This window comes from Chelonia mydas, chromosome 7 (genome assembly GCF_015237465.2).
Source record: "Chelonia mydas isolate rCheMyd1 chromosome 7, rCheMyd1.pri.v2, whole genome shotgun sequence".
Lineage (NCBI taxonomy): Eukaryota > Metazoa > Chordata > Testudines > Cheloniidae > Chelonia > Chelonia mydas.
In genome coordinates, this window is record NC_057853.1 from 93,415,261 (window position 1) to 93,424,290 (window position 9,030).

Genomic DNA, 9,030 nt, shown 5'->3' on the forward strand with positions numbered 1-9,030 from the left:
AAGGGATATTTCATGTCAATATGATAGCCTGAAAGTAGAAAGAAAAGGAGTACTTGTGGCACCTTAGAGACTAACCAATTTATTTGAGCATATGCTTTCGTGAGCTACAGCTCACTTCATCGGATGCATCCGATGAAGTGAGCTGTAGCTCACGAAAGCTTATGCTCAAATAAATTGGTTGGTCTCTAAGGTGCCACAAGTACTCCTTTTCTTTTTGCGAATACAGACTAACACGGCTGTTACTCTGAAACCTGAAAGTAGAAAGTTCTGTTAAAGTCAATTGGAGAACGGTCTGTGGAACAGCTCATGTGTATGGGCTTGATCTAAAGGCCACTGAAATCACTGGAAAGTTTTCTAAGGACTTCAGTGGTCTTGATCAGGCTGTATTTGAGGGGAATGACAGGTTCCGGAAAGTAGCCATGGGTGAGTGAGTTTCATGCAAGTTTATTTTTGCAAAAACATCATTGCATAACTGCAATAGATAAGCTTCAATCACACTTTGCAAATTTTGATTTGCCTTCATTTTCCAGGCACTTGGTTTTATGCAAAACCTTGCTAATTTCCAGTATTTATTCAATAAGATTAAAACTGCTTCTCTTGCATAAGAAGAATACATGTCAGAATACACTGTTTAAAAGTGACTTCTGTTCTTCTTATCATAATTTTTTTTTGCCAATTTCACTTGTGCTAAGAGAACTTCTGAAGTGCTTTGGTAGCTAATGACTCAAAGCTGTGGTAGGGGGACAGCAAGACCATTTTGGGTTTGTGCAAATAGTGGGAATTAGACAGTAAAGTGTATTGTAATGGTAATGTGTACCGTGAGATTTTGAGATGTGTTCTTGTATATTTCCTGTTGTCATGATAAAAAGATGGTCTTGCTAGCCACTGGATTGGAAATCAACAGATCTGGGTTCCATTCCTGACTGTTAGACTTCCTGTGTGACTTAGAAACGGAAAATTTCTTACCAATAATGTATTTTCTGCTAGCAACGTCTCCCACAATTCTGGACATCTGAGTTACAGTCCTCTCTCTCAAGCTTGTGGTGGCAGATAAGCGATTTAGAGCTGCAGGGTCTGGCTATGCCCCCTCTGCTCCAGCTTGCTGCCAGATAAATTATTCCCAAGCTGTGAAACTTGCATAACATCATTAACAAATATTCCAGCTACAATGAAATAACTGTGCACATGAGACCAAGGAAGATGGTCATATGGTAACAATTCCACTTAATATCTGACCTTGACTCATGAGCCATGCAGGATGGATAGAATCATGGGATATGCTACTATCAGAAAGGAAATTATCAGAAGAATTCTTTCCGTTCTGCAGCCCAGAATGTCCCACAATTCTGGATGTCTGGGAAATAGCAAGCTGTGAATAGATGTAGGGAAGGTTATGAAACAAAAGTTTGGTAGGAAAGAAATACCCATCTTTTCCCGAGCTCGCTTAAAAGTTTGTATTATTTCTAGGCCATCACCTGCAGCACCTTCCTGCCAAAGGAGGCCTCTGCAGAAGATAGAAAGGCCACCTTGTAGTGATTAATGAAGGTTTTAACTGTAGACCGCTTTGCAAATTTGTGAAGTGGAGACACTTGCTCATTTCATGAGGTTACTAAGGATCTCTTGGAGTGTACCTTGATCCCTTTTGGGACAGGAGTGTCTGATGATTTGTAGTTTTCCACAATGATAGTCTAATCCAACTAGTGATGGAGGACTTGGAAGCTCTGAGTCCCTGGCATTTTGGGTGGAAAGACATGAATAGGGAGCTTGATCTTCTCATGGATTCTGTATACTTGAGATAGATTTCCAGACTTCTAAGGTGTGTAAAAGGGCCACCAGTGCCACCTAGGAGGGTCAGGCAGGGGTGCAGCAGATGATTGCCCCTTTTCCATTAATCCTGTCTTTTAGCTTCCCCGAAGGCTTCATGGCTTTTACTTTAGTATGGGAACTTTGTGGGGCTTGGATCTTGAACAATCGGGGTCTTCTACTGCTAGACTCTCTACTGAGGTAAAGGCTTCTGTTGATGTCCCATCTTTTGAGAGTGAATAGGGGAGTCTGGGACCACACACTTCACTGGGCTTTGATCATGAACTTGGCTGGGTTTGCAGTGAGTCTTGCACTCTCGAGGGCTGTAGGACGGAAGTGATGTTACATCTGGCCAGTACAATGACTGTTGTAAATCAGCATGTCATCTATGTAGTCTGTAGCATTTTGGCCATGCAGTTGCAGCCCTTGGTCCATGAGTCGTTGGAAAGTGGCCACTTTCCTGTGGAGGCCTAATGGTATAGTTCAGAACTGGTGCAGATCAAATGGGGTGGAGAAAGCTGTCTTTTCCTGAGATTCCAAGGTCAGAGGGATCTACCAGTACCCCTTTGTGAGGTCTACGGTGGGGATATATTTGACAATTGCCAGCCATTTGAGCCACCCTGGGCATAGGTTGGCATCAGACCTCGAGATCACATTTACTTTTCTTAAATCAATACAGATATGGATTGTCCCATCTGATCCTGGTTCCAGCACAATGGGACTTCTCCACTACCTGCAGGTCTAATGTGGCTTGTAGCTCTTCTTGCATGATGTCTCATCTTTCATGGAAGGGATTGTGGGTTATTGCAGACCTGTTGTCCTGGTTCAGTGGCTGTGTTGATGCCCGAGGTGTGTCTGATCCAGTAAGGTTGAAAATCTTTCAGGGAAGGATTCAATCAATTGCTGCATTTGAACTTTCTGGTTGAAGCTCCTCTCCCATTGGTACTGCTTGAGTTTCTGGGGTCACTGGTGCTTGAGGGCCTAGTCTGGGTTCAGGTGGCTAGGGTGTTATGAGGAGTCCTTCTTGGTCTTTCCAGGCCTTCAGAAGGTTAACATGGTACACCTACATTTTCTTTTTCTTCCCTGGCTGTCAGATTTCATAGTCAACTGGTCCCGCTTGTTTCACCACCTTAGACTTCCCCAGAGTTTGGCACAGAAGTCTGCTCTCTTCCATTGCCTGTTCCCTTTTGAGCTGCTTTGCTTCTCCTTTTAAGCCCTGCTTCCATCTTATGCAGGCTTTGCAGGTGGGGCTGGGTGTGGCCATGTGGGCCCAGAGTTGCTTCTTAACCCCTTGTTCTCTATGTGGGGTTTGTACACAGAATCTCCGCGTGCCATACCTTTTCAGTTAAATGTTGTGATTTTGGATATAATGATGAAGGAAATACAACTTCTTGGGAAGTGCGGAAGGAGGAATTTACCTTAGGAGGAAAGAATTCTGGTGACCTGTGAAACACAGTACAGATCCTGTATAGATAAGCCTGGCAGCTCTCACACTTGCCTGGCAGACATAAGTACGAAGAAACAAATCTTAATGGATAAATAAAAGGCCAACACTGAAATCAGAGGCTCAAAAGGATGGCTTGTCAGAGCCCTCAAAACTCCGGAAGGTCCCATTCTGGGAAGAGTGGCCTGACTGCTCGAAGGACTCCGGCTACCTGTGAATTGTCCACCAGGGAGCCCAAGGATCCTGCAAATAGCATACTTCTAATTGCAGGCACCTGATGTGCAATGTTACTGGGCTTAAGGCCTCTGTCCATGCATCCTTGAAGAAAGTCCCAAATGGTTGGAATTCCTGGATTTCTGGGATTTGCATTGTGTTCTTGGCACCAGTAGTTGAATCTGGACTAGAGAGGAGTACATTTTTAGTGTGGATACTCTCTAGACTGAAGCAATGACTCTGGAGGACAGACCGAGAATTTCTAGAGCTTCCCTCTCAATAGGCAGGCTATTAGTTGAAGCTGTTTCAGGTCTGGATGAAGAAAAGAACTCTATGAAAGATTGTTTGGTCTCCACCGAAGCTGGAGTGGAACTCCAGTTTCAGCTCTGTCAGGTCTGAGAACCAAAGTAGCCTTGACCAATGAGGAGTTATCAGTATTACTGTTGCCTGGTCTCATTTTATTTTCTGGACCACGTTTCCAAGTAGTGGGAAGGGTGGAAATGCATAAAGGAGGTCCTGCAGCCAACTGTGAGATAAACCATCTGTCCCCATGGAGTTGGGGTCTGCCTCGCTTGTGAATTTATATTGGCCTCTTTGCATTCATAGGGTATGCGAACAGGCTGGTTGAAGGGAGGCCGAATGTCTGAACGATGAGATCAAAAACCTTCTGATTCAGGCACTACTCCTTGTTGACCCTGCACCTGCTGAGCCAGTCTACCTTTTGGCTCTGGTCCTCTTTGATGTGGATCACTCTGAGGGAAAGGAGGAACTGATCTGCCCACCTCATTATTTCCATTACTGCTGTGTAGTGCTGGACTCCTTGTCCCCCACTTAGATGTTTAAATATGTGATCATAGTTATATTGTCTGATTGAACCAGGTGGTGGTTCCCCCTTCGAGTGGGCTGGAACCTTTGCAGAGCAAGTTTGATTACGCTCAGCTCTAGGAGTTATGTGGTGTAAGCCTTTTCCTCCTTGCTCTGGTGGTGCTGGACTGTTTGGAGCTCCAAGTGAGCTCCTCAGCCCTCCAGGCTGGCAGTAGTTGCGAGGACTAAAGGGTCTGAAGGCAGATGGGGATTCTCACTTAGCCGCCGCTCCACCACTGGCTGCTCGCTCCACCAGCCACTTGCTCTGTTGTCAGCTGCTCCACTGTTGCTCCCTCTACAGCTTCCCTCTCTATTGCCACCACTGGGTGTCTTGAAGTCCCACCACCTAAGTTCACTGTGAGCTGCATGGCTGGTGGCTGCCCAGAAAGCTATCAAGTGCTCTGCACTTCAGGTGTCCCTCCATCCACTGCCATGCTGCTCCTGCCCTCTGCCTTGGAGCTGTTCCCAAGCTTACTATGCAGAGTGGGGGGTAATGGGGCTGCTGATGTCAGGGTGTCCCCCTTCCCCCACTCCTGTACCCCAGGAGAGCCCGGGGTGGGGGAGACTCAACAGGGCTCAGGAGTAGGACAAAGGGAGCTTGCTGGTGGCTACTGCTGCTGTAGCTGCTTTGAGTGCTGATCTACTTAAAAGAGCAATATACAGCAGCAAATCATAGGGCTGAAAAGAAACAGCATCGCTTAGGATTTTAGTGAGGCTCCACGATTTGGGCTGCATTTTGCCATCAGCTGATATTTTGTGCTTTAATTAAAACAATCCCTGAGTTTCTATTGTTTTCTATTGTGAATATAGAGTCATAACACTGTAAATTGATGTGTAAATGCTAGAATGACAGTAACCTCCACAGAGCTGCCTCTGGTGGAGAGAGTGGGCTGGGTCTTCTGTAGAATACGAAACAAAAAAACCCCTTTCAGTGAAGAATGCGGTTTTGGAGATGTATTCTCCCATCCTGGATCCAGGTTGCCAGGACAGAGGCAATGGCCTGACTTCTCTATTGGCACGCAGCTCTGTCAGAGCTGTCAGCCAGGACTCCACACTTTGGGTATATGGATATGTTAAGTTTTAGCCCCCTGACTATAACTCAGAATGGGAGGAAGCTGCTCCACTTCTCCGAGAACTCAAGGCAATGCTGTATATACACACTTCTTCCTCAATATCATCCTCCTGTGCCTGTGTATAAACACTGGGGCTTTAAGGGAAAGCACCATATAGCATGAGAGTTAGCAATATTGATTACCTGAAGGCTGCCCCAGGGAAGCTGCAGTCCACTGCGGAGTCTTGCCAGGCTGTGAATATACTTAAAGGGGCAACACATGTCTCTGTCTCACTCACTCACTCTCTGTCTGTCTGTCTGTCTCTCTCTCTCTCACACACACACACACGCGCGCACACACACACACGAGAGTTTTTCACTCACCTTCCAACACATACTTGTAGTGTTCTTGTTGTTGTTACTACTTAATCCTTCCTGCAATGCGCATATATTCTCTGTAATTTTATTCTTTCAAAGTGCTGTTTGAATTTTTTGACTGGTCTATGCATTTCATAATTTTTATTTTTCTCTTATGCTTAAATTTAATTCTTTGAGTAGTGAGTTCCAAAATGCCTAACCAGTCCTGGCTGAAGTAATTATCCCTATGATAACTTTTTAATAATATATATTGTATCTAGGTTTTTTTGTTTCTACTGGTGGTGCACATCTGCACATTACCTCTATAATTTGGTGCACATAACAAAATTCATTCCGCACATGGATGGAAAAAATTAGAGGGAACATTGATTTTAGCTGTTAGTGGGGGTGCCTCACTGCTAGTGCATGCTGGGTAGTCTCTTTCTTTCACCAGAAACAGTGTCAACACAGGTCTAAAACTTAGGCCTGGTTATCAGTGATTTCAGGTCTAGTAATCCACAAGAAGACTCTCAGTGGAGAGGGGGAGGGTCAAATGGTGTCTAGGACCCTTAGGCAGGGTCCACACCACCAGGTAGAAACACCAGTCCCTGCCCCTCTCTCTCATTTCCACTGGGCTTTGGCACCCCTACCTCACTACTCAGCAAGTGCAGTTCAGTTGAGGGCGAACCCCTCAATCAGGCATGCCAAGTACAGTTTTGCTCCCCTTGATTCACACAATGATAATACTTTATTACCCCTGCACCCAATAACAAAGTGACTTGCAATCCAACACCCGTCAGAAGTGATCATTTGGGCAAAGCAGATCCATCACACTGTGCACCGAGGCAGAGCAGGTGTGTCTATGCAAAAAAGGTTGGTTCCTGAAGTCCTCTTCCCCAGCTCATCACTGGATGTCAGAGGAGAGTTCATACTGACCCTGCTTACAGAGACTTTCTTCAAAGTGGAGCCAAAGTCAGGGTGATCTCTGTCCTTAAGAGCTTTGAGATCTTCCAGCCAGGAAAGAGATGCTCCCACAAAGCAGGTAGCTGTGAGGAATGCTCAGAAGGTTGTGGAGGAGGCTTCAAAGCCCTTTTTGAGTGGCCTCCATCTTTCTGTCTGTGGGTTTCTTAGGGTAGAACTCCCCTTCTGGGGGAATGATCATATCCTTGAGGAGGAACGCTACAGCGGCATCAACCTTTGGTGTCTCAGCAATAGAGCTCGTTGGTTCTTGAATTCTGTCGAGCCTGAGGTTGCTCTTGTTGAGGGCAAACATATCACCAGGCTTAAGCAGGCCATTTGTCTGGTTTTAAGCCAGACAGTCCTCCCCCCCACCCATGTTTTTGTCCTCTGTCTGTCACTGAGACAAAAAGATGTGGTTTTGTCTAGTATTGTGGGGGGATGACAGGGGAGGCCATTTCCCCCCACTAGTGTAATTTTGGTTGGACATATTCCTGGAGGTTTTATCACATGACATCTTAGTTAAAAATTCATCTTCAATTCCTGGAGACTCCAGGACAATCTTGGATGTGCAAGTGCATGTGAGGTCCTGCTGGTGGGGACAGCCCCAGGCCATTCCTGAAATACCAGAATGTCTGGTATTCAGGGGATGTAGCAATGCTCACCCTAGGCTTGTTCCATACATCCCTAATCACTTCTTCTGAGGAGGAGTGAAGCGGGTATTGCAACCTCATGGGAGAATTTGATGGGAGAAATTTACTCTTATTCTTACTTATAGAAGCCTGCTCAGGTTTGAAAGCCAGACAGCTCAGCTTCTTCACAGAAGGAAGGGGAGTAGTCAGAGGACTCGTATCTCCTTGATTTTTGGTGCTTTTTCTTTCTATTTTTGGCATTTTTAGATTTAAAACCTCCCCCATTGTTTGCATGCTTTGGGAGCATAGAAGATCTGCTGCCACTTTGTGAGAACTTTTGCAGCTTGGCTTCCTTAGGGCCTGGAGCCCTATTGAGTGGTCTGTCTCCGAATCCTCTCCGGCTGGGTCCCATTCCTTCTAGGATGAGGTGGGGGACTCGTCAGAATCCTCCTGGTTGGCTTGGGGGAGAGGAGGGGCTGATTAGAAGCACGGCTTCTTTCCCTAGGATGCTCAGGACCTATTATAAGATTGGGGTGTGTGTGGAATTGTGGCCCTGTGAGCGTTCCATCTCTGTTTTGTTATAGGAGTTGCTTGGGACTTACCCCCCAAGTTGAGTAGTCAGTCCTCCTAACTTTTGGAGCCTCTCCCTGCTCTGCACTAGGGTTCCTGATCCATTTCCCCCCCTTTGGAGTCATGGCTACCTCAGTGGGTAGGGGACTCCACCTGTCTGTCCAACTCGCAGCCCCAGGATCTAGTGGAGTTGGAGACAGAAGGCAGGACGCATCTGTGCACAACTTGACATTTGCCAAGCCTGGGAAGGCTGCCTTACATATACAGCACTGCTTGGATTTGATCTGGTGCTTTCTTGGCTGCCCTGCTATGCCTGTGGGGGCAGAGGAGCCAGCAGTCAGATGCTGCAGCAGATGCTTAAGGAGAGTTAAACCTCTGAGGGGTTAACAGACCCAGGAAGAGGAAGAAATGTGGAGGAGGGAGAACACTACTCCCCATTGCCCCAACAAATGAGCAAAAAAAATTATTACAGTGGTGTGGTGAATGGATTTATCCTTGTATATGTAAGGGGCTCAGATACTGTGGTAAGGAGACCCATAGGCAAGTTTATAAATAAAAGTCAACTTCCTAGTGCCATTTTCTGATAAAAGTCCACATTGTGACAAAGATAGGTGTGCTAAACATCCAGTTTCCTTGTAATCAGAATAGGCAAAAAATAAAACCCTTTAAGGGTGTGTCTAAACTGGTTGCCATGTTTAAATATGTATAATAAAGTGGTGCAGTAGATGACTAGAGGAAGTGAACACTGAGCTAACACAAGATATGCATATATAGTGGATGTTGTTGCAGTACACTTTTGTTCTTATGTTTGTGGTTATGGTCACTGAGCACATGAAGTGATTGATATAGTGTGAGATATTACAGGAATGTTCAAATCTAAATTATGAGGAAGCTTTTTGTGATGGAAAAGTTAACTTGAATTGTTTAACCACTCTATTAATTACCTGAGTATTCAGTTCATTCTGAATAGTAATAAAGAGCCATTCCATAGTTCTTTTTCAGGCAAATCTTCCTGTGACATCATTGGAAAATTTCCAAAAGGACTTTGACTCTCGGTTCATAATTGCAAAAATAAGTTTAGCTATTGATTTTAAAAACTGGAAAAAAAATCTGTTTTATGCTGTGTAACTGGTAGTAAG